Raw genomic sequence first — 27,562 nt, forward strand, 5'->3', positions numbered from 1 at the left:
ATGAAAAGAACATGCAACCAAGAATCCTTTATCCAGCAAGGCTCTCATTCAAAATGGAAGGAGAGATAAAGAGCTTCCAAGACAGGCAGCAACTAAAAGAATATGTGACCTCCAAACCAGCTCTGCAAGAAATTTTAAGGGGGACTCTTAAAATTCCCCTTTAAGAAGAAGTTCAGTGGAACAGTCCACAAAAACAAGGACTGAATAGATATCATGATGACACTAAACTCATATCTGTCAATAGTAACTCTGAATGTGAACGGGCTTAATGACCCCATCAAAAGGCGCAGGGTTTCAGACTGGGTAAAAAAGCAGGACCCATCTATTTGCTGTCTACAAGAGACTCATTTTAGACAGAAGGACACCTACAACCTGAAAATAAAAGGTTGGAGAACCATTTACCATTCGAATGGTCCTCAAAAGAAAGCAGGGGTAGCCATCCTTATATCAGATAAACTAAAATTTACCCCAAAGACTGTAGTGAGAGATGAAGAGGGACACTATATCATACTTCAAGGATCTATTCAACAAGAGGACTTAACAATCCTCAATATATATGCCCCGAATGTGGGAGCTGCCAAATATATCAATCAATTATTAACCAAAGTGAAGAAATACTTAGATAATAATACACTTCTACTTGGTGACTTCAATCTAGCTCTTTCTACCCTCGATAGGTCTTCTAAGCACAACATCTCCAAAGAAACGAGAGCTTTAAATGATACACTGGACCAGATGGATTTCACAGATATCTACAGAACTTTACATCCAAACTCAACTGAATACACATTCTTCTCAAGTGCACATGGAACTTTCTCCAGAATAGACCACATATTGGGTCACAAATCGGGTCTGAACCGATACCAAAAGATTGGGATCGTCCCCTGCATATTCTCAGACCATAATGCCTTGAAATTAGAACTAAATCACAACAAGAAGTTTGGAAGGACCTCAAACACGTGGAGGTTAAGGACCATCCTGCTAAAAGATAAAAGGGTCAACCAGGAAATTAAGGAAGAATTAAAAAGATTCATGGAAACTAATGAGAATGAAGATACAACCGTTCAAAATCTTTGGGATGCAGCAAAAGCAGTCCTAAGGGGGAAATACATCGCAATACAAGCATCCATCCAAAAACTGGAAAGAACTCAAATACAAAAGCTAACCTTACACATAAAGGAGCTAGAGAAAAAACAGCAAATAGATCCTACACCCAAGAGAAGAAGGGAGTTAATAAAGATTCGAGCAGAACTCAACGAAATCAAGACCAGAAGAACCGTGGAACAGATCAACAGAACCAGGAGTTGGTTCTTTGAAAGAATTAATAAGATAGATAAACCATTAGCCAGCCTTATTAAAAAGAAGAGAGAGAAGACTCAAATTAATAAAATCATGAATGAGAAAGGAGAGATCACTACCAACACCAAGGAAATACAAACGATTTTAAAAACATATTATGAACAGCTATACGCCAATAAATTAGGCAATCTAGAAGAAATGGACGCATTCCTGGAAAGCCACAAACTACCAAAACTGGAACAGGAAGAAATAGAAAACCTGAACAGGCCAATAACCAGGGAGGAAATTGAAGCAGTCATCAAAAACCTCCCAAGACACAAGAGTCCAGGGCCAGATGGCTTCCCAGGGGAATTTTATCAAACGTTTAAAGAAGAAACCATACCTATTCTCCTAAAGCTGTTTGGAAAGATAGAAAGAGATGGAGTACTTCCAAATTCGTTCTATGAGGCCAGCATCACCTTAATTCCAAAACCAGACAAAGACCCCACCAAAAAGGAGAATTACAGACCAATATCCCTGATGAACATGGATGCAAAAATTCTCAACAAGATACTGGCCAATAGGATCCAACAGTACATTAAAAAAATTATTCACCATGACCAAGTAGGATTTATCCCTGGGACACAAGGCTGGTTCAACACCCGTAAAACAATCAATGTGATTCATCATATCAGCAAGAGAAAAACCAAGAACCATATGATCCTCTCATTGGATGCAGAGAAAGCATTTGACAAAATACAGCATCCATTCCTGATCAAAACTCTTCAGAGTGTAGGGATAGAGGGAACATTCCTCAACATCTTAAAAGCCATCTATGAAAAGCCCACAGCAAATATCATTCTCAATGGGGAAGCACTGGGAGCCTTTCCCCTAAGATCAGGAACAAGACAGGGATGTCCACTCTCACCGCTGCTATTCAACATAGTACCAGAAGCCCTAGCCTCAGCAATCAGACAACAAAAAGACATAAAAGGCATTCAAATTGGCAAAGAAGAAGTCAAACTCTCCCTCTTCGCCGATGACATGATACTCTACATAGAAAACCCAAAAGTCTCCACCCCAAGATTGCTAGAACTCATACAGCAATTTGGTAGCATGGCAGGATACAAAATCAATGCCCAGAAGTCAGTGGCATTTCTATACACTAACAATGAGACTGAAGAAAGAGAAATTAAGGAGTCAATCCCATTTACAATTGCACCCAAAAGCATAAGATACCTAGGAATAAACCTAACCAAAGCGGTAAAGGATCTATACCCTGAAAACTATAGAACACTTCTGAAAGAAATTGAGGAAGACACAAGGAGATGGAAAAACATTCCATGCTCATGGATTGGCAGAATTAATATTGTGAAAATGTCAATGTTAACCAGGGCAATTTACACGTTTAATGCAATCCCTATCAAAATACCATGGACTTTCTTCAGAGAGTTAGAACAAATTATTTTAAGATTTGTGTGGAATCAGAAAAGACCCCGAATAGCCAGGGGAATTTTAAAAAAGAAAACCATATCTGGGGGCATCACAATGCCAGATTTCAGGTTGTACTACAAAGCTGTGGTCATCAAGACAGTGTGGTACTGGCACAAAAACAGACACATAGATCAGTGGAACAGAATAGAGAATCCAGAAGTGGACCCTGAACTTTATGGGCAACTAATATTCGATAAAGGAGGAAAGACTATCCATTGGAAGAAAGACAGTCTCTTCAATAAATGGTGCTGGGAAAATTGGGCATCCACATGCAGAAGAATGAAACTAGACCACTCTCTTTCACCATACACAAAGATAAACTCAAAATGGATGAAAGATCTAAATGTGAGACAAGATTCCATCAAAATCCTAGAGGAGAACACAGGCAACACCCTTTTTGAACTCGGCCATAGTAACTTCTTGCAAGATACATCCACGAAGGCAAAAGAAACAAAAGGAAAAATGAACTATTGGGACTTCATCAAGATAAGAAGCTTTTGCACAGCAAAGGATACAGTCAACAAAACTCAAAGACAACCTGCAGAATGGGAGAAGATATTTGCAAATGACATAACAGATAAAGGGCTAGTTTCCAAGATCTATAAAGAACTTATTAAACTCAACACCAAAGAAACAAACAATCCAATCATGAAATGGGCAAAAGACATGAACAGAAATCTCACAGAAGAAGACATAGACATGGCCAACATGCACATGAGAAAATGCTCTGCATCACTTGCCATCAGGGAAATACAAATCAAAACCACAATGAGATACCACCTCACACCAGTGAGAATGGGAAAAATTAACAAGGCAGGAAACAACAAATGTTGGAGAGGATGTGGAGAAAAGGAACCCTCATACACTGTTGGTGGGAATGTGAACTGGTGCAGCCACTCTGGAAAACTGTGTGGAGGTTCCTCAAACAGTTAAAAATAGACCTGCCCTACGACCCAGCAATTGCACTGTTGGGGATTTACCCCAAAGATACAAATGCAATGAAACGCCGGGACACCTGCACCCCGATGTTTATAGCAGCAATGGCCACGATAGCCAAACTGTGGAAGGAGCCTCGGTGTCCATCGAAAGATGAATGGATAAAGAAGATGTGGTTTATGTATACAATGGAATATTACTCAGCTATTAGAAATGACAAATACCCACCATTTGCTTCAACGTGGATGGAACTGGAGGGTATTATGCTGAGTGAAGTAAGCCAGTCGGAGAAGGACAAACATTATATGTTCTCATTCATTTGGGGAATATAAATAATAGTGAAAGGGAATATAAGGGAAGGGGGAAGAAATGTGTGGGAAATATCAGAAAGGGAGACAGAACGTAAAGACTGCTAACTCAGGGAAACGAACTAGGGGTGGTGGAAGGGGAGGAGGGCGGGGGGTGGGAGTGAATGGGTGCCGGGACTGGGGGTTATTCTGTATGTTAGTAAATTGAACACCAATAAAAAATAAATTAAAAAAAAATAAAAATAAAAATAAATAAAAATAAATAAAATAAAACAATAAACTGGAAAAAAATAAAAAATAAAAAAATAAAATATAATGAGGATTGCTTAAGGGAAATAAGTAACAGCCTGAGGAAGAAAAATCTACCTTTAATTGGGGTTCCTGAGGGCGCTGAAAGGGACAGAGGTCCAGAATATGTATTTGAACAAATCATAGCTGAAAACTTTCCTAATCTGGGGAAGGAAACAGGCATTCAGATCCAGGAAATAGAGAGATCACCCCCTAAAATCAATAAAAACCATTCAACACCTCGACATTTAATAGTGATGCTTGCAAATTCCAAAGATAAAGAGATGGAGTACTTCCAAACTCGTTCTATGAGGCCAGCATCACCTTAATTCCAAAACCAAAGACCCCACCAAAAAGGAGAATTACAGACCAATATCCCTGATGAACATGGATGCAAAAATTCTCAACAAGATACTAGCCAATAGGATCCAATAGTACATTAAGAAGATTATTCACCATGACCAAGTAGGATTTATCCCTGGGATGCAAGGCTGGTTCAACACTCGTAAAACAATCAATGTGATTCATCATATCAGCAAGAGAAAAGCCAAGAACCATATGATCCTCTCATTAGATGCAGAGAAAGCATTTGACAAAATACAGCATCCATTCCTGATCAAAACTCTTCAGAGTGTAGGGATAGAGGGAACATTCCTCAACATCTTAAAAGCCATCTATGAAAAGCCCACAGCAAATATCATTCTCAATGGGGAAGCACTGGGAGCCTTTCCCCTAAGATCAGGAACAAGACAGGGATGTCCACTCTCACCGCTGCTATTCAACATAGTACCAGAAGCCCTAGCCTCAGCAATCAGACAACAAAAAGACATAAAAGGCATTCAAATTGGCAAAGAAGAAGTCAAACTCTCCCTCTTCGCCGATGACATGATACTCTACATAGAAAACCCAAAAGAAAAAAAAAAAAAAAAAAGAAAACCCAAAAGGCTCCACCCCAAGATTGCTAGAACTCATACAGCAATTTGGCAGCATGGCAGGATACAAAATCAATGCCCAGAAATCAGTGGCATTTCTATATACTAACAATCAGACTGAAGAAAGAGAAATTAAGGAGTCAATCCCATTTACAATTGCACTCAAAAGCATAAGATACCTAGGAATAAACCTAACCAAAGAGGTAAAGGATCTATACCCTAAAAACTATAGAGCACTTCTGAAAGAAATTGAGGAAGACACAAGGAGATGGAAAAACATTCCATGCTCATGGATTGGCAGAATTAATATTGTGAAAATGTCAATGTTACCCAGGGCAATTTACACATTTAATGCAATCCCTATCAAAATACCATGGACTTTCTTCAGAGAGTTAGAACAAATTATTTTAAGATTTGTGTGGAATCAGAAAAGACCCCGAATAGCCAGGGGAATTTTAAAAAAGAAAACCATAGCTGGGAGCATCACAATGCCAGATCTCAGGTTGTACTACAAAGCTGTGGTCATCAAGACAGTGTGGTACTGGCACAGAAACAGACACATAGATCAGTGGAACAGAATAGAGAATCCAGAAGTGGACCCTGAACTTTATGGTCAACTAATATTCGACAAAGGAGGAAAGACTATCCATTGGAAGAAAGACAGTCTCTTCAATAAATGGTGCTGGGAAAATTGGACATCCACATGCAGAGGAATGAAACTAGACCACTCTCTTTCACCATACACAAAGATAAACTCAAAATGGATGAAAGATCTAAATGTGAGACAAGATTCCATCAAAATCCTAGAGGAGAACACAGGCAACACCCTTTTTGAACTCGGCCACAGCAACTTCTTGCAAGATACATCCACTAAGGCAAAAGAAACAAAAGGAAAAATGAACTATTGGGACTTCATCAAGATAAGAAGCTTTTGCACAGCAAAGGATACAGTCAACAAAACTAAAAGACAACCTACAGAATGGGAGAAGATATTTGCAAATGACATATCAGATAAAGGGCTAGTTTCCAAGATCTATAAAGAACTTATTAAACTCAACACCAAAGAAACAAACAATCGAATCATGAAATGGGCCAAAGACATGAAGAGAAATATCACAGAGGAAGACATAGACATGGCCAACAAACACATAAGAAAATGCTCTGCATCACTTGCCATCAGGGAAATACAAATCAAAACCACAATGAAAAAAAAACAAAAAAACAAAAAAAAAAACAAACAAAAAAAAAACAAAACCACAATGAGATACCACCTCACACCAGTGAGAATGGGGAAAATTAACAAGGCAGGAAACCACAAATGTTGGAGAGGATGCGGAGAGAAGGGAACCCGCTTGCACTGTTGGTGAGAATGCGAAATGGTGTAGCCACTCTGGAAAACTGTGTGGAGGTTCCTCAAAGAGTTAAAAACAGATCTTCCCTACGACCCAGCAATTGCCCCCAAAGATACAGATACAATGAAACGCCGGGACACCTGCACCCCGATGTTTCTAGCAGCAATGTCCACAATAGCCAAACTGTGGAAGGAGCCTCGGTGTCCATCGAAAGATGAATGGATAAAGAAGATGTGGTCTATGTATACAATGGAATATTCCTCAGCCATTAGAAATGACAAATACCCACCTTTTGCTTCGACGTGGATGGAACTGGAGGGTATTGTGCTGAGTGAAATAAGTCAATCGGAGAAGGACAAACATTATATGGTCTCATTCATTTGGGGAATATAAATAATAGTGAAAGAGAATAAAGGGGAAAGAAGAAAAAATAAGTGGGAAATATCAGAAAGGGAGACAGAACATAAAGACTCCTAACTCTGGGAAATGAACTAGGGGTGGTGGAAAGGGAGGAGGGCGGGGACTCGGGGTGAATGGGTGAAGGGCACTGAGGGGGGCACTTGATGGGATGAGCACTGGGTGTTATTCTGTATGTTGGCAAATTGAACACCAATAAAAAAGAAATTTATTATTAAATAAATTAGTTAATTAACAAATCACCAGATTGCATCAATATTTGTCAATTATGATTGACACTTGACAAAAGTCATCTATTTAGGTTTCTTCAAATGTATATTTGAAAACTTACTTTGATGATTCTTGCTCTTTCTATTAAAAGACTATGACTCCCACCAGTGACAGGACCATTGGTTAGAAAAATCTCTTAAGTTAAATAAAATGGCTAAAGTCAATCTAAATATCTTTATCTTTTTATTCATTTCTCTTTTTAAAAGAGATTTTATTTATTTTGGAGAGAGAGAGAGCACAAACAGGAGGGAGAGGTGGAGAGAGTGAGAAGCAGGCTCCCCACTGATGCAGGGATCCTGACACAGGGCTCCATCCCAGGACTCTGAGATCATGACCCCACCAAAGTCAGACACTCAACCCACTGAGATACCTACATGCCCCTCTTTCCTTTCAAGAAGAGAAAAATTGCAGTGAGCAAGAAATAATGACAGAGATCTTGTTTATAGGTAAGAGGATGGGAATCAAATATGCATCTATAACTAAACTCTTCCAAATGTCTTTTGATGCAAAGCAAATATAAACTATGTGATGAACCTCAAACAAGACCTGAAAACCTATTCTGTAGGTCCTTGCTACATTACTAAAAACAATTCATACCAAGAAGAAATGTGTATAGTGGTCAGTCAGGGAGTCATGGGATTAACCCTGCTCCTCATTCCCATTATTCTAATAAAATTCAACATGTTTCTGTGTTTGCTGTCTTAAATCAGAATTCAATGTTTTTCTTAAAATTTTTTCTGATCTTATCTTTAAAAAAAAAGATGAGAGGGGTTTTATTTATTTATTTGAGAGAGAGAGCATGAGCATTGGGGGCAGGGGGTACAGGTAGAGGGACAAGGAGGCTCCCTCCTGAGCATGGAGCCTGATGTGGAGCTTGATCCCAAGACTCTCAGATCATGATCTAAGCCGAAGTCAGACATTTGAATTTAACCAACTGAGACACCCAGGTGCCCCATTATTTTAATCCAATCTTGATGTGTACAGGTTGTGGCTATGCATGTGGCTCTGCAGCGAGCCAGGCTGCCTAAGTCCAAAACATGGTTGTCTCCCTTCTCAGCTCTGCAGCATTTTGGTAAAGTTATTGGAAATCTCTGTGCCTCACTTTCCTTGGTTGTTAAATGGAGACAATAATGATAGAGTCTCAGGACTGTCATGCAGATGAAGAGAGTTAATAACTGAAAAGCATACCTGGCTTTTAGCAAGGGTTCTGAAAATATTGACTCTGATTAATAACACACATATACAGATGCCTATTTGCCCACCCAGAAAGTTGTCCCAGACTCAGGCCATGAATTCCATCCTCCATATAGCTGTAGCTATTATTCCACCATTTATATATCTTTTTTGTGTCTTCCACTGATGAACCAAACCACTGTCATATAATAAAAAATTTGGATGGCCTTTGTCCTCAGGTCCCAGGAGGGAGCCCCTAGAATGGCCTTGTTATTCATGTTGGGCCCTGAAGCTACACCTGAATTTATGAGTTTATGCTAAAGAGATCACTCAAGGTAGGGTTTGGCCATGCCAGCCATATCAATCACATGATTAGAAGTTTGGGAATTAAACCCAGACTTGTTCCTGGGATCTGAAGTGAAGGCAGTCTCATGCTCATGCCCTTAACCCGTGACGAATCTCAGAATTGCATTGCAACCACTAAACTCTCCTGGTCATTCCTAAGTTCAGGTGAAGTAGTTGGAGAACAACAAAAAATTAATTCTGGCCTTGCCTGTGGTCTGGAACACGTTTCTTTGTTATTTTACCTAAGAACATTTTTTCCTTCATGGAACTGGCCTCAATTTACTGCACTCCCTAAAGGGAGGGCTGATTGAAGTCTACCTTTCTCACTAGGCTATAAATTCCCTGAAGAAATCTGGAATTCAATAAATGTGTGCTGGATTGATTGCTGAACAAAAGTCTTGGCATGAGGACTTCTTTTGCCCCAATATACTTATATCCAGATTTTAAAATGCACGGCCAATTTCTACAACTGATCCTCCCAACAGTAAGAAAAGTGACTCATATTAATAACTGTAAGAATAATTATTTTCTTAGGCACTTATCTATGCAATGGGAATGAAGAGACAGTAAAAGCCCTTGAGATACTCAGTTTTTATGGAAACTACAGGTCAAGAGAAATATCACCTCTGCCATTATCAAGCAACACATGGGGATTTCTTTTGGTGAGTTATAGACCTAAGGTGTTCCAGGCTCTTCAGTAGTAGAAAGCACATGTACCCTTGGCACTTCACTGCTTTGTGCATACCATGATGCACACAGAGGGAAGATGCTGTTTCTCTGTGTAGTGCTCAAAATTCAACCAACTCAGATGGGAAAGGCTGAAGACAAGACAAAAGAGGTTAAGAAAAAGAAATATAAGATCCAGTCAATGAAAATGGAAGATGGAAATATAAAGCCAGTAGGAAAGCAGGCATAGAATATTCTCACTTATTCAACAAATACTCATTAAAAGTCCATCACTTGTTAAGCAAGTGTTAAACACTGGACACAAAGAGGAAATGACATGATCCCTACCCTCAGAGAGCTTATGGATGAGTGGAGAATCCAACAATTAAAGAAACCATTACAAATGTGTTAGCCTGCAGTTGTAATGGTTGTATGTACCAAGTGCAGTGAGAGGGGAAGAAAAGGAGCCCTGAGGGCAGCCTGTAATTGAAGGAAGACATTCCAAAGAAAGTAGCAACTTGAATAATGTGTAGGAATTTCCCAGTGGCCAGGTGAAGAGAAAGTGTTCTGTCTTCAGACATGTGTGTGTGAGAGATAAAGACAGACAGAGACAGAGGAGGGAAAGAGACAGAGAGAGACCATTTTAGGCAACAGATAAGCCCTGGCAGCTACTAAGAAGCTGAATGGTAAAGTACTGAATATGCAATGTGATAAAGTTTAAATCACAACTGCTAAAAGAATTAAAAAATAAACAAATGGATGAACTTGAAAATAAACTGGATTATTTTGAGGATGGGAGTCTTATCACCGTAATGGCAAGATCTGGATATCATAAAGATCATTCTGAAGGCAATGCAGAGAAGTCCAGAGAAATGAAACAGACAGAAGCAAAATACCATGACCTTTTAGTGCCACTATACCAAGGGTCATTGGAAATAGAACACAAAGGACAGACACAAAAGATATTTAGGATCTAGGATTGACAGACTAGCAGATGGGTGAGAGATGGAAGGGGGTAGTCATTGAAGTGTCCAGAGTTTCTGGCATGGATTCCCAGATGGATCATGGAGCCATTATTTGAGATGGAAACACAAAAGAGCAATTGGTGAATTCAGTGTGGGAAAGCCACAGGAAGTTGTCTCATGAACAGCTGGAGCTCAGAGGAACAGTTTCACTGGAGTGGAAGGCTTGAGAACCACCAAGTCTAGGATACAGCTGAGCTCATGGACTAACAAAGCTTGATCAAGAACAGCTTATAAATTGAGAAGAGAGGAGGTAGGGCAGCGTGCTGTGAAGATCTTGATGCAGACGTCCTGACCTGTCATCTACAAAGAAGCTGTTCTAAGAAGAAAACTTGTAATCACTGGTCCAGAGTTTGGTTCTGAGAGTTTTCCTTTAGATTTCTTGTCCAGGTTGTCTACTTTCTTCAGTGTACACATATTTGATGAATAAATGCATGAAACTACCTGTTATTAGCAGACTAAGTAGTATGTCAGCAAGCAGGAAAAAAGAAGCAAGGGAAAAATTAAAATTATTAGAAGAGAAGAAGCCTTATTTAATGTATATGTGAATGGAAAAGAAACAAATTGTATGAAAAATCAAAGTTAGAATAATAAAAGTAACTAGTAATATTATCTTAAAAGGAACCAAAAGAATAGGAATGAAAATGAAGTGAGTCAAATTTGACATAATATCAGATACAGGAAAAATTATATGTGATTAATTCTTTGGGTATAAATGCATCACATTATCTCTAAGAACATTTAGTGTTCTATTGGGTAGATGGAATGGGACAGCCAGGTGGTGATTTCTCTTTGACTAACTAATTCATACTTTTCCAGAAAAATCAGTAGTTAATTTTGAGGCATTTCAACAGAGATGAGAACATCTTTATTCAATAAAACTGAGACAACTGTAGAAAAAAAAGAAGAAAAAGCTGCACGATAACTGACAATCCATAAGAGGGAGGGAGGAAATATTCAAATTAAGATAATAACCTTTCCATAAAAACATATACAGAAATTAAATAAATTGCTATATTTTTGCTTATAGCCAACTCAAGGATGTCTATTTGCTATTTTTCTCTCCAAGAAACATGAAAGCATAGCTTGATCAATAGGGAAATCTGATTTTAATAACAAACTTCACCACCAGAATGGAGCATTTCTAGAGCTGACTACTTCACTTCTAAGAGGGGTTTCCATTGTTCCATTTGGTTTGGTTTGACATGAACAATCCTAAGAAATCGCCTCTACTCTCTTCTTTCCCTATAAATGGAAACCTGGATCTTGTCTTCTTATTTGGATATAATCTTTTGAACATAAAACCAGACAAGAGGATAATTAATTTATGAGACTAACTCACCTAATTAAACACAGCCCTGTGTGTCTTTACAAATGAGCAGAAATCTTGAAGTGTCAGATTTTAGATTTTTAAATGACCCTTGTATGATTAAATAAGAGAAATCATTCACTGAACTATCTTCTGTAAGACTGTACAAAATGTCAAAATAATCAGGAGAAAAGAGAAAAGTAATAACCAAGTATGACATCGGGGGGGGAGGGAATGACATGAAAATTGTGGTGTCTTACAGACAAGACTGACTATATCACCTACCGGGTCCAGTGCAAAATAAAAATGTCAAGCCCCTTGTTCAAAAAATGGCATGAAAGCAACATTAAAGTGTACTAAAATATGAAACTTTTTTTGAAGTTTTTCATTTTTTCTTATGGTTTCTCTCTTGACTTGTCATTGTGAGGTGTTTTTTTTTTTTAATTTGCTATTTAGTGTTGTTCTAAGTAAATAAAACTTAAAATGTTTAATAATTAGCACAAATTCTACCTTCCATTTTTACCTTTGTGCAATGTCAGTTTTAAATGCAAATAGAAGAACATTTAATTCTCTTTTTAAAAATTTTTATTTATTTATTCATGGAAGACCAGAGAAAGAAGCAGAGACATAGGCAGAGAGAGAAGTAGGCTCCCTGCAGGGAGCCTGATGTGGGAATCGATCCCAGGACCCTGGGATCTTGACCTGAGCCAAAGGCAGACGCTCAACCACTGAGCCACCTAGGTGCCTAAAGAGCATTTAATTCTTATGCAGAATCACCAAATTACACGATTTGCAATCTAGAGCTCTTCCTTTGTGCGTATAGTTACCAGAAGAGTAGAAATGTTGCATAAAATTAACTTGTCTGTTTTCATATCACTGTTTGATATGTGCACTGTCTACCAGTTCTCTACCTCAGGCTTATGGATGAGGAAGTAGGGCTGAAAGGAAAAGGAACTATGTCATCATCTGATATCATTTTCAGTGTGTTTGGCTAGTGTAAGGAAGTAACATGAGTAAAAAAGGACAGAATAAGCTTCCTTGGTCACTCATTTTTCTTAGAACACCACTGACTTCTTTCCATGTTCAGGTTAAGTTATGACAAATAGAAAGTGTGGTTTCTTGGAGCCAATATGGCCCCTACTTACTCAGTCATGGATATAACACACTTGCCTGTAGGCACTTTGAGTTTCCCTAAACTCCCATGTGTTGTGAGTCCACCTGATTTCTTGGTTCATGGACTGTCAAAATGCTATGTGTGAATGGGGCAGCAAAGAAGAGCAAGCAGTCACATGTTTCTGGAACCTCATCTGCTCATATGCACTCTCCACTGTCCTAATGGACATCAGTTGCAAAATACAAATTCAAAGATAAAATTATCAGAACAATGACAGCAGAATACTAAATCGAGCACAGAGCCCTTCTGAGTGTAGTCGTTGTGTTAACTACATAGACTTTGCACATCCATGAGGCCCATCCAGCTTACTACACAGCTTTGCATGCGTTGGGAAAATCCACATATGACAGCCTAGGAAGATGAGTGGGCCAACAAGGAAGCCTTCAATGACACATGATTGTGGAGTGACCCTTTTCACCAATGCATCCACTGGAGGATGCCTTGGAAGGATACTGCTCTGGTGTTCTAATATTGCCAAGCTAAGGTACTACCAGCCTGTTCCTCAATGGTGTTTCCGTCCAAATATAAGGATATTAGTCTTTAAAAAGCAAATAAACACAAATATAATACATAAAAATATATAAATAAAACTTTAAAAATAGCCCATAGAAATGAATAAAGACTACTAAATTATCTAAGTGCTAGCACATTCCACTGACAACTCTGATGGTGAATTGTATTTCTTTTTTATTATTTATTTATTTATTTATTTGAGAGAGAGTGCATGTGGTGGAGAGGGAGAGAGAGAATCTCCAGCAAATTTTCTGCTTGGTGCAGAGCCCGGCTCGATCTCACAGCCCTGAGATCAGGACCTGAGCTGAAACCGAGAGTAAGACCCTTAACCCACTGTGCCACTCTGGCATTCCCTGAATTGTGTTTCAAATGTTATCTAGCAGGCTACTCAAAGAGGTGCTGAGTATTTGCATATGAAAATACATGCTTATCTCCTGATTACAGCTTTACTCATTTTGAAGTCATCCATGTTCAGAGTAAAAAGAAAATTCTAGGAAAATTGCTCTTAGAACATTTGTTTACCTCCATTGTATTTCGAGAATTTAAAAAAATAATATAATTTGATTTAATGTAACTTGATACCACAAAGCACTACAGACTAGGAAGACAAGTTGACCCAAGCAGAATTGAAATAAGTAGACGTGACATAAGATTTGAAAGAGAAGACAATTTTTCGGGTCACTCAGACTTGTTCAGTCTTAGACACCAGATTCTGAATCCAGGCATCCAGATTCAAATCTTGGTGGGATTTACCATCTACTCTGAATTAGAATAGTGTCATTTTGCAGCCCTAAGGAAACAGGAATTTGGGAAATAGGAGTCAGTGGTTACTCAAACCATGAGGTGAAATGCTTATGGGAAGATTACAACAGGGGACAGGCTGATAGCCCATGAACTCACTGATCAATCTTAATATCTCTAAGAGATATGTCTCCTCATAGAAATACACACACCACCTAGGAAATATTAACAACAGCTGCAAATGAACCTGAATCTGGCCAGATGTAGAAACCTAACCAGAATTTAGAAGCACATGCTAATTAACATATATATAATATATAACATATTAACATATATATTAACATATATTATATGTTAACATATATTAACATATATTATATGTTAATATATTAATATATGTTAACATATATATTATATATAACATATATATAATAACATATATATAATGATCAAAGTTCATCATAGCATCAAAGGTGCTATGGGATAAACACCCTAACCTTCCCAAATAAATTGCAGGAGACCAAGGATGTCAGAGTGGAGACCTATAGGTAAGAAGGGACTTTTTAAAAAAATTTTTTTTCAAATATTTTATTTATTTATTCATGAAAGACAGAGAAAGGCAGAGACACAGGCAGAGGGAGAAGCAGGCTCCATGCAGGGAGCCCGACGTGGGACTCAATCCTGGGACTACCAGGATCACGTCCTGGGCTGAAGGCAGGTGCTAAACCGCTGAGCCATCCAAGGATCCCCAAAGCTACATATTAGCCACATGCAATTTGTGAGCCTTGTTTGGATCCTGATTCAAAAACATCAACAGTAAAATATATATATATATATATATATATATATATATATATATATATGACAAGGGGAGCAGATGATAATTTGATATTATTTAGAAATCATTATTAATATTTTAGTGAGATAATGATGCCGCCTCATTATCTTTTTAATTATATTTTTAAAAAATTATAATTATTAAATTGTAGGGATTTAAAAAGAAACACAGATACAATTACATGATGTCTGGAATTTAAAGTAATCCTGTGGTGGAAAGTGGGGAAGTCACATCAAATGAGACTGGGTGTGAGCTGGTAATTGTTAAAGTCAGGTGATGGGTATGGAAGAAGGGAGGCATCATTACATTACTATACTTTTATGCTTTCCACTATTCTTTCTATTTATATGTATGTTTGAAATTTTCTATAATAAAGTTTTTTTTAAGGTTTCTATTTTATTTATTTATTTATTTATTTATTTATTTATTTATTTAGAGAGAGAGAGAGAGAGAGAACAAGCTTGGGGAAGGGCAGAGGAAGAAGGAGAGAGAGAATCCTCAAGCCGACTCCCAACTGAGTGCCCATCTTGGAGCTTGGTCTCAGGACCCTGAGATTATGACCTGAGCTGAAATCAAGAGTCAGAGGAGTAACCAACTGAGCCACCCAGGTGCCCCTATAATAAAAAGTGTAAAACATAAGATTTTGAAACCAGTATTCAAGCAATATTTCACAGCATGAACTACACTCTCCTTACATATTCCATTTCTCTGACACCAGCATAACCCACTTTACATAGGGAACCTCAAAGCAGCTATTACTCCAAGTCACAAGTGTCCAACTTACATGTCTTCCCCTACTGTCGTCCCTTTGCCCTTCGTTCTTCTGTTTCCTGCCTGAAAACAGATAGTCAAACAATATATGTTTAGCCCATTGACTGTTTGCACCGGTGTCTATCAGAGGTTGGTCCTCATTCCCTCCGTGCTAGGATACATGGATACTATCTATACATGTGTAAACAGATGGGAACAATATAATTATCATCTTCATCTTTCTTACTTCCTTCCTCAAACCCCTCCTCTATGGCATCCTGAGACCCTTCAAACCTCCAAGTCTAATGCCAGGATCCTTTTACATTGATCTCCATGCTTATTTCACCACTAGAAAGGGAGAGTTTTGAAGGCAGCAAGTGTTCCTTATTTATCCCTTTAACTCCAATTTAAGACATACTAAGAATTTAATAAAGCTGGGTTTTGTTTGTCTGTTTGTTTTTGGTAAAGGAAGAAAGAGAAGGAAGGGAGAGAAGGGAAAGGGGAGGGAAAGATAAAAAAATGGAGACTATTTAGAGACTATGAAGATTAACAGTGTCAATGTTTGATATTTGTATCCGGTAAGCCTGGTGTTCATATTTTATATTTGAGTTATATTTTACTGCTTACAACATGTTTTTACAAATTCTCCAATCACAGAAAATAAGAGCTATGGAAAAATCCATAAATGTTAGAGTCAGTCCCTGCCGTGTTTCCTGGAATGAGGTCCTCTGCAGATCTAGATGTGATATAAAGCCAATACCTATACTCTAGCCTCTCTGCAAAGGACTTTGTGTGTAGTCAAAGGGACAGCATGAATAAGGCATCTTACCTATTCAGATGGCCCCACAGTTGAGGCCCTTAAAGTTCAAAATCTCAGAGCAACTTGGGACGCCTGGGTGGCTCAGTGGTTGAGCATCTGCTTTTGGCTCAGGTCATAATCCCAGGGTCCTGGGATCTAATTCCACATCAGGCTCCCCAGGGGGAGCTTCTCCCTCTGCCTGTGTCTCTGCCTTTCTCTGTGTGTCTCTCATGAACAAATAAAATCTTTAAAAAAAAGAAAAAAGAATCCCAGAGCAACTTAACAAAAGTATATTGATCCCAGAGAACTATTAAAACTTAATCTTTCTTTAATCCCTGAAACCTCCACCAAAAGCAAAAAAAAAAAAAAAAAAAAGAAAAAAGAAAAAAGAAACTCAATCTTTTGACACAAATTTATTGAGCAACTACTATTGCCCTGGTCTTGTGCTTTGAGGGTAATAATAAGAATAAAACTTAATCCTTATCTTGCAAAACCAGTCTGTTGGAAATCTCTGTGCTTTTCCATAACAGTTGGGACTGTGAGTAGGAGAGAAATTAGAAACCCAACAGTTGAAAATATCCTTCCTAATGCATGTACAACCATGTGAGTGCCCATTCACTTTTTAGTCGACAGTATTCATTCATTCATTCACCAGGTTTTTATTAAACACCTACTATGTGCCTAGCCCTGTTCCAGACACAAGGAAGAGAGCCATGAATGGAAGAGACAACACTGGCTCTCAGGAAACGTGTCTTCTGGGGCTGAGCACTCCCCCTATTCTAGCTACAGTGCTGGGCTCTTGCTCACGTTAATGCACTCCGACTGTTATTACTTGGAGACTCTACAAGTGGCTAAATGATTGAATGACATAACCTGAAAATGAGATGAAATTTGTCCCATGAAGATTAATAACTTGATTTTCATTTCCTCAAATACAAAAGCTACAGAAACGAACTATTTGTGTTTCTGCCCAGAATCTACCATTTGAGTTTTTCTTTCTCTTCTCCAATTCGTCTGGACCATCCTCAGGGGTTCTGTCTTCCTGGAATATTTTAGGTAACTATCTTTAAGCCTCTCTGTGATTTCACTCATTATCCCATCACTCTTCAGGGTGCAGACCAGTTCTCTAGCAAAGGAAAATCACCTCAACACAACACACACACTCAAGATTCAATTACCATGGAGGGAAAAAAACACCAGAGAGAAATAACACTGGTATGTTATTTTGTTTGTCTTTAAGATTTCAATTCAAACTTCACTGACCCTCAAACCAGATCAGAATCCAGACTGTTCCTTTAAAATACTCATAACAGAGTCTCATAACTTTAACAGCATATTTATTTGGGTGATTATTTGATGTCTATTTTTCTTCTCTGCTACAGGGCACAGATTAGCCAATCCATGAACATGTGATACATAAATAATATTGAATAAATGGTTCTCAGAGCCTACACAAGCTCTATATTGAAGGAATACAAAGTATGTTAATCATTCAAAGTTAATATTTTATAATAAATTAGAATATAAAATTTATTATTATTGTATATATTTCTTAGTCTTTGAAATACCTCTTCTTTTTGATAAACTAAGTAAAAATAATTTTCAAAGAATTAAAATTTTTAGGAGGAAAATAAAAACAAAGAAGGAGGAATTATGTATATGATCTCAAAAGTTTACCAAAATGTACGGTATTTAAAGATAATTTGGTTTGGGGGATTTTAGATCATAGCTTGTTTTAATTCTGCAGGTTCTAAAATAGCTAATGTATAATTTCTGGAACATGGTAAACAAATATGCTCTATTTAACTATCATTCCACATGCCTTCCACCTATCAGAAATAGATCATTTTATCAGGTCCTGTCTGTTTGAAGTCAACTTCATTCTATTCATCAAGTTGACAATCTTAAATGAAAGTCAGTGTTCTATTTGATTTCCCACCACCATAATGTGCCTTCAGCCACAACAACCTTCAAATTGCTTTTCCTAGGAAAGATCGCAATATGATAAGCTCACAGCCGAAAAGCCTTAATAAATCAACTAGCATAGAGTATAAAAGTGAAAAATGTACTAAAAGAGAATGTCAGATCTCATTTATTTTTAATTTTACTCTTTTAGTATACATACATCATTTTTTATGTTTAAATATTATCTCCAAATCATCCATTCAAAAGAGGCCTTCAAATTAATTTAATTTCCATATCCTGTGTGAGCAAACACAATAAACAAAAACAATCTCTCAATCGCCAAACGGCATTTTTCATTCTTGGTGGATTAACCACAGTCTGCCTTAACTTCTGGAAGGGAGCTGATTCACTTATCCCAGAACTTAAAGTTTTTAAAAAATATTTTATTTATTTATTAATGAGAGACACACAGAGAGAGGCAGAGATACAGGAAGAGGGAGAAGCAGGTTCCCCGCAAGGAGCCTGATGTGGGACTCCGTCCCAGACCCCGGGATCACAGCCTGAGCCAAAGGCAGATGCTCAACTGATGAGCCTCACAGGTGTCCCAGAACTTAATATTTTTGACCTGTACCAGTATAGCTGGAAGAAATTATTCTGGGGTTTACTACAAATTCGGGATGCCTCTGCCTCTGCGTCAATTAGGATCTATGCAGCAGCAAGTAATGGCAAGTGCATGCACTCATGGTTTAAAACATCACTATTTTTTTCAAGATTTTATTTTTAAGTAATCTCTATACCCAAAGTGGGGCTCAAACCCACAATCCCAAGATTAAAAGTTGCATGTTCGACCAACTGAGCCAGCCAGGAACCCCAAAACATTTTTATTGATACCAACTCGAAAGCAGGCAGACAGGCTCAGGGTTGGTCTGGCATGACAGCAATGCCACCAACCACTTGCACTCCTCTTCTTTTCACCACGATCCTCATCATGTGGGCTGTTGCACTAGGGCTTGTCGTCTAGTAGACATCATGTGCTCACACAACAGTGTCCAAAAGGAAGAAGAAAAGAAGCCAGAAGAGCTGTCTTTTTGCCCTACTGTCTCCTGCCCTTCCATCAGGGAAATGAATCTTTCCCAGAATTCCCATTTTGAACTCAAAGGCCGGAAGTAGTCCCATGCACACCCTGGATTAATTGTTCTTTCAATTCAGGGAGAACCATCCGTTGCAATATGGTCTCCTCCTCTTTGGGATGGTTCTTAAAAGGAACAGAAAAGAGCAGAGTTTTCAAAAGAAATGAGGTTACGATGATTAGCCTGGATCAATTGACTCAATCCCTGAGAACTCACTCTAACAAAGCAAAAGGAGACTTTCCTGTTTATAAAACAAAGAAAGGACCACAGCCAATCAAAAAGGATGGCTTTACCCCCCCCCCCCAGACACCCATAATTCCATCTTTAGTGGTTTAATTCATTGAAAAGGGACATGCAGTGAGTAGGATAGGATCAAAGTACACACGATTGATAAAATATTGGCCCTGAGTAGTTGCAGCTTTAATAAAAGGCTGAAAGAATTTCATTCTTACTTTTAAGATAATTCTAAGCATGATATAGTTACAATAAAGGCTTCATTAATGAATATTAGAGATTTACCATTTTCCTTTCATATAGTGACCTTAAACATTTACTAAATGACATTTATTAGATTAAATGAACAAGTCCTCCAAGAAGAAACATTGAATTGTAGGGAAGTGTCTAAATGTTAATGTTGAAAGCCCATGAATAATCTTCATGTCATCTCTGCAGGGCTATTTCATGATAAAATGTGACCAGTTCACTGCCACTGAAGAAAGGCATGTCAGCAGGACCTTCTTACTCTGCCATCATCAACCATTATTCATATTTCATACAAAAACTTTGCAATCACCTACTTATCAGTCTACCTAACTGTATCACCACCCTACCTATATATAGAACTTTGCCCACAAAGATAGAAAAGGGGAATTATCACATCCTCACTTATGCACATCTACACCATTTCTCTGGTGTACCAGTTCATCATTATATCCATAAAGTTCATTCTGGAAAGTTCCTTTTCGCCCCGAGTAAACTTGTGCTGAGTCCCAAGGGTCAGCTCTCCCTGTTTTAGATTCTAACCATTCCTTTGAGCATGGACTCATAGCGCCTCTTGGGCTAAGCTCTCCATCCATTGGTTCAAAGATGGTTTCCCTTTGGAAAGGCAGCACATCTGCCCTTCTTCACTTCTCTAGAGCAATCATCTTCTCTATTGTTCTTCAAATATCACAATACAGTGATACCCCCACAGATATCCCTATCTGTTTCTATTCTCAGATGAAATGCTTCTGGACAAGTTGCTTTAGATACTTTTGTCAATGTTTGTTCCACTCTGAAATATCTTTCTATTTGCCATGAAGTAATGGAAGCCAAATGAAGGTTGAATAGCTGTGTTTTTCTCCCTCTGATCTCTCAGCCCGGGCTACCTGCCCAAAGAATGAAACTTTATGCTCCCTGTATATTTTCTCAATCCAAACAAAATGTGGAAATGTACAATAACTTATTTTCTTTCTTTTACTTAGAAAATGAAGCATCTCTGACAAATTTGTAATGCTCATCAACTCTGGGTTGATATATCATTCTCTTCTACTCTCCTGTGTTTTTACAAATTCTCTTTATTTTCCAATGAAAGCTAACATATTTTAGTTCTCACTATTCACTCAGCAAATATTTTAAGCACATACTACTACTTGCCAGGGGTTGGACCAGACACTTAATGAGTGCCATCCCTAACCAACACCATTTAGATATCTTCTGCATTTTTTGATTAGGGGATAGATGCATGGAGATCTTAATGAATTGGAGGTGTCAGAAACCCATACTACCTCCCAGTTTGTTTGAGTGTTATGTTCCTAACACTGCTAATAAGCATTGTCCTCTTTGTGATACTTCACCTTGCTTAGGTGGCTCTACTATGGTTAGTATGTGTCCATTTTATTCCTGAGTTCAGTGATAAACTCTGTGCTATGGAGTGGCTGCTTCAGGCTGTAGACACTTTCCAATTATCATCTTCATCAGGATCATTCACAACTCTGATGGTGGCATTTCATTTTTATTGTGCTTCAAGTGTCTCTAAACTCTGAGCATAGCCAGTACCAGTTAGAAAGGCAAAAACTCCAGAGAAAGTGGGGGGCAAATCTCAGAGGAGAAGAGAAGGCATCAGATTCCCCTCTACCCCAAACACCACTTTACTGATGCTCAGCCCTCCATCTCCCTCCTCATTCTCATCCCAGATTATTTTCCCTACTCTCTGCCCCGGGAAGTGATGGTAAACCTCACACTGATCCCATAGCCCAACTGACTTTCTCTTTTTTGCTCCTTGACTTCAGCTCTGACAATTTCGCAAATCTCCCATCCCTTGTTCCAATCCCTGTCTCCTCCTTATTTTCTATTCCCAGAACCCTCTCATTGTATCTGTGCTACAATCAAAACAAAACAAAACAAATTCCATGTTCCAAAATGTCATCCTCTTGGATCGCCTTTCTGTTAAGTGCTGTAGACAGTGGCATCACAACTGTTTGTTGAACTTTTTAAAACTTATAATCTTAAGTTCTTCAGCCCTCATCTAATTAAGCCTGTAATGCCCTTCTGGTAGTACCAGACTTAAAGATGATTTAATGAGGGTAACCAAGAGTTGTTAAAAGCTAAGTCATTGAAAGCACAGAGGCTAGATCCAGAATCCCTGGCAGTAAATCCTGCTTCTATCAATTCCTTGCTGTGTAATTTTAGGTAAGGCATTTAGCTTCTCTCTGCCTTGGTTTCCATTTTACACAAAATTAGATTAAATATAGACTGTACTCATAAAGATGGAATAGGGATAAAATGAGTTAGTACTTGTAAAGAGCTTAGGAAAGCGTCTGGCATATAAGAAGTTCTATTTAGAGCTTATCAAATATATTTCTAAAAGAAAGAGAAAAGATGGCTTTAAATTATTATAGAACCAAAAGAATCTCAGTTAGTAATGCTAGATTTGGTAGTTGCTAGAATGCTACTTTCTGTTATCTGTGAGAGAGAAAACTTTATTCCCTTAAAAATAATGTCAGGCCTTTAGGAGAAGCAAAGGTAGTCATGGTTAAGTAGATAGCCATGAAAATAGTGATGAAGACAAGATTTGGGGAACAAAGCCCCAGGGATCTCATGTGGCCTCAAGGCAGCCACATAAGAAAAAAGCGATCCTGGGCAGCCCTAGTGGCTCAGCGGTTTAGCGCCGCCTTCAGTCCAGGGCCTGATCCTGGAGACCCAGGATGGAATCCCACGTCAGGCTCCCTGCGTGGAGCCTGCTTCTCCCTCTACCTGCGTCTCTGCCTCTCTCTCTCTCTCTCTCTCTCTCTCTCTCTTTGTCTCTCTCATGAGTAAATAAGTAAAATCTTAAAAAAAAAAGAAAGAAAAAGAAAAAGAAAAGAAAAAGAAAAAGAAAAAAAAAACTGATCCAGAACAGTCAGAAATCAAACCAGACTTTAAGAAAGTAAAGAAGAATAGACAGATCACTTCTGATGACGGTGCTGTTAGGAAGTGGCTAAGCACCTGATATATCTTTCCAGATGGTTCACATAGCATTCTTTTCCATTTACAACTCATGTAAAATCAAACTTTTATTCATACTATGTACAACTGCAGTTTGATGATAAGTAATGTTAACACTTCCCGTGCATTTTAAAGATAGATGATATAGATGATAGATAGATAGATAGATAGATAGATAGATAGATAGATAGATGATAGATTGATTGATTTATGAGAGAGAGAGAGAGCAGGGGCAGGAAAGGCAGAGGAAGAGGGAGAGAGAATCTCAAGCAGACTCCTTGCCAAGCATGGAGCCCCATGAGGGCTCGATCTCAAGATCTCAAGACCCTAATGTCACAACCAAAAGTCAGATGCTGAACCAACTGCATCACCCATGCAACCCTTCCATATGCATTTTGAACACTTTATCTCATTTAAACACACCAATATGGCAAGAGAGGTATTGCAGTCTGCCTTTTGCATAGGAAGCACGTGAGGCTGTGATCTCTCTAAAAGTCAGAACACTAGTAAGAGCAGAGCTGAAAGTCAAACTCAAAACCGTCTGTCTCCAGACTCTGCGCTCTCAACGGGTCAGCTTAACTTGGTATTCAATGTCCTTTCTGAAGGTCTTATGATGGCAAATGATTTGAAGTGAAAAGAATTTTAGATAGGGACAGAGAGGGCTTGCCTCTGGTTCTTGCTTTGCCATAAAACAGTGGCTTAATTTTTATTTTAAGCACAACAAGAAAATACCAAGGCTAGGCTTCTTGAGATTCAAGAAACCTGAAACTCTGGTAAGGATAGACAAAATTTTATACTTATTTTTATCATATTTTATTTAATGTTTTGTTTTATCTTATTTTAACTTACTTTGGCTCAGTAAGAATGAGTTTAACCCAGAGACCTGCGAGTCTTAGTTACAAGGAAATAAGGAATTCATTCAATCAGAAGTGAGAGGTAGTTTGGTGGAGATATTTAAGAAACGTTCATTTCCTCACGACTATATAGAAAAAAACAATTAGAGTCAATCAGGATGAAAATTAAATGTGCATATCCCTAGAAAAGAGTCTTCTGCGCTACCAAGGGTATGTCGCTGTGGACACAGGTGCCCACGGGCACTCCACAATGGGGCAGCACCCTGCCTCTCGCCGCCTTCCCTTGGAGAGACAGTGGGGAGCGTTCACTCCTGGGGATCTCTCTCCAGGAGCTGCGGGCCTCCAGAGGGCAGTCTGTCCCTAGGAGCAGAGGGCGAGGATGCAGTGCTAGGGACTGAGTCTGTCCATAGGGTGGGGATGAGTATCCCTTTGGCCCACACATAAAACCCCCCATTCTCCCATCAGTCCTCCATGAGTCATAAAACCGGTGTTCCAATCTCTGCCTCTCCAGCTCCTATATGTCCCTTAACTGAGTCCCACCCCAAGAGAAAGGGGTGGGTAATAATAGCGACAATAGTAACAATAATGAACATATAATTTTTGTGAGATTGTGCCCTTGATTTGGGTTTATTGAAGCATCCATATTGATTTTGGCATTTGTTAGCAAAATGAATTTTATTACCGATTTTAAATACAAAAGGAGATCTGAAATGCTGCCCCTTTTGATTCCCTGAACAATCTCAAGGAATATTCTGGAACTGTACAAAGCTTAAACAATTGTTCATTCGCATTAGTAATCATCTTGCAACTCAGTACTAATGAGGTCCAGGTCTCCGTGCTCATTTTTCTTTCTATAAATTTTAGAAGTCATTGTGCCCTTTCTTTCCCCCAGTACTGTGTTGGTATTCCACTGATGTCTAATTATCTCTTCAGCCTTCTTTGAGAGGAACAATGCTGCCTTAGTTTTTCTAACGGACCATTTAAATGATAATCTCTCCTAGAATTAATTGACATTTTCTTTATTAGTCTCTTGATTTAAGTACAACTATTTGAATATACATTCGGAAAACATCATCCCAGACTCCAAGGGCTTGTGTGCCTGTCGTGGTTGTTCACAAATGCCAGAAGATCTCCCAATATAACCTCCACTCTGCTTTGGGAACGGTTATGATGATCAATGATTCTAGGGCTTCTCATTCTGCCTAATTAGAAATTTATATCTGTTTGACAGACCTAGCTCCGGCTGTTCTTGAGTGTCCCTTCTCACTAAGCACAAATTTGGTGAACAGGAAAACTTTATCCAGACTTTCTGAGTAAGGGACAGTGGGACTGAGCTACCAAGAAACACCTAGAAAAAAGATGTATTGGGTGATGTTGTACATTTTTTTAAAGGAAGCAATTTGCTTAATAACTGACAAAAGTAATCAAAAAGATCAAATAGCACAGATGTTACTGGAAAATCTGACAAACCCTACAACTCTAAATTATTTGTGATAGTAGAGGTAGTATGTAGTGACTTGAAATGCATTTTGTTAACTAAGTTTCTTTTCCATTAATAAAATTCTACCACACTAAACCTTCTGGTTAATTAGCTCTCCCTGGGCACCTGGGTGGCTCAGTGGTTGAGCATCTGCCCTCATTCAGTTCCAGGCATGATCCCAGGGTCCCGGGATCAAGTCCCGCATCAGGCTCCCTGCATGGAGCCTGCTTCTCCCTCTGCCTGTGTCTCTGCCTCTCTCTCTCTCTCTCTTTGTATCTCTCATGAATAAATAAATAAAATCTAAAAAAAAAAGTTTAGCTCTCCTTGCCATCTACATAGAAGCAAAGTCCACTGAAGCCAATTCTGCAAGATGTTCTTGTTTTCATTTTTGCTTTCAGCAGAGAATACATAGTTCCTGCTCAGGAAAAAGGAGATAGATCTTAAGAGGGGAAAGAGGAGGTGCGAATGTGAAATAGCCAGCAGTACACCTACAAGCTCAGTATAGATACAATATCTATGAGACATTTCTCTCTCTCATCAGACTTTGGCAGATCAAAGAAACAGAAACATTGAGATAGTCTCTCAGAGTTCATTTTATTTCTATTCTCCCTCTCTTTCACTAATGATTATTGCCTTTTCTTATATATAGAATTAATTCAATAAGATTGAATTCCTTCCACATTTTCAAACAATCAAAAAAATAAATAGCTAATTGTTAGACAAAAATAAAGAAAAAAGTAGGGGGAAAAGGAGACTAAAGTCTAAGTGACTTTGGAAAAATGTAATCCTTTTTTGAGTTTATGTTACAAAATTCAAACACATGGTCCCTGTGTAGACACAGTCGCTTGATTTAAGAACAACTACTTGAATATACATTCAGAAAACATCATCCCAGAATCCAAGGGCTTGTGTGCCTGCTGAGGCTGTTCACAGATGCCAAAGATCTCCCATATAACCTCTACATAAGGTAGTACTGAAGAAGTAATCCAGGCGTTGTTTCCCTGTTGCTTCAACTTAGCCAATAATGTCAGTTAGTTGCAATCAAACACCAATTAATTCACAAGTCTACTTGTAAAGAAAGCTGAGCTCGAAATATGTATACAATATGTTGGCAGATCAAACTTCGATAAAAAAAATGAAAAAAATGTCTATTCTACTAGGGGAAGCAGATTTATATTATTTATGTTTGTACTAGTCTTATTTATGTTTCCTTTTTAAGTCTCCACCCTTGATCAATTTCTCCATTTAAATCTCCTCAGAATCTGGTTCATTCTACAAGTCAGTACCTATGCTGACCATGGGGCAGATGCCTCCCTGCCACTTCCACGTCATAAGGGAAACACGGCCTGCTCAAGAGAATTGCGCCCAGAGAGAAGATGCTCCGTGGACGTCTCATGGCCGTGAGCCCTATGTACCAGAAGGGATGAGGACTTCATACTTCTTTTTTTTTTTTTTTTTTTTTTAATTTTTATTTATTTATGATAGTTACAGAGAGAGAGAGAGAGAGAGAGAGAGAGAGAGAGGCAGAGACACAGGCAGAGGGAGAAGCAGGCTCCATGCACCGGGAGCCCGATGTGGGATTCGATCCCGGGTCTCCAGGATCACGCCCTGGGCCAAAGGCAGGCGCCAAACCGCTGCGCCACCAGGGATCCCAGGACTTCATACTTCTATAGCCATAAACCCAAATTTCATGAAGTTGTTTCTTACAGGGCCCCTCTGTTCAAGATTCACATCTCAAGTCTGTTGTAGGGAAAAAAAAAAAAAACATAAAAAAAGGCAAAAATGAGGCAGTATAGGCTATCTTTAAGGAGAGGGGGGTAAGCTCTCAAGTACTTTGTGTCATTCTAGTCTCTCCTTCCACACATCCTACCTTGTGGGTTTCATCCATATTTCAGGAAAGGTGTCTCTCTGACCATAAAGTTATCTCTTGCTGGCCCTCTGCTCCAAATTCATCCTTTTGGTCTCTCTGTGAAAGTGGTTCTGGGCCGTCTAAAATATCATTGCTCTGCCAGCTAATAGGATGGGAAGCTTTATCAGTAAAGGTGATGGGAGAAAGGAGCAGTGTTTGCTTCCTGCCTCTGGCAGGGTCCTGCTCCTGGAGGGGTCCTGCAGTCAAACCTCTT

At 38.7% G+C, this 27,562-nt stretch overlaps 1 long non-coding RNA gene across 1 annotated transcript in view; it reads left to right on the plus strand.

Annotated features, from left to right (window-relative positions):
- LOC144300242 (uncharacterized) overlaps positions 1 to 26,875 on the plus strand; it is a 152,171-nt gene extending 125,296 nt beyond the window's left edge. The window contains exon 3 of the long non-coding RNA XR_013366832.1: positions 26,699 to 26,875. This is a non-coding gene — a long non-coding RNA (uncharacterized LOC144300242). The remainder of the gene's footprint in view (positions 1 to 26,698) is intronic.
- The last annotated feature ends 687 nt before the right edge of the window (positions 26,876 to 27,562 follow it).

Source organism: Canis aureus, chromosome 28, assembly GCF_053574225.1.
Source record: "Canis aureus isolate CA01 chromosome 28, VMU_Caureus_v.1.0, whole genome shotgun sequence".
Taxonomy (NCBI): Eukaryota; Metazoa; Chordata; class Mammalia; order Carnivora; family Canidae; genus Canis; species Canis aureus.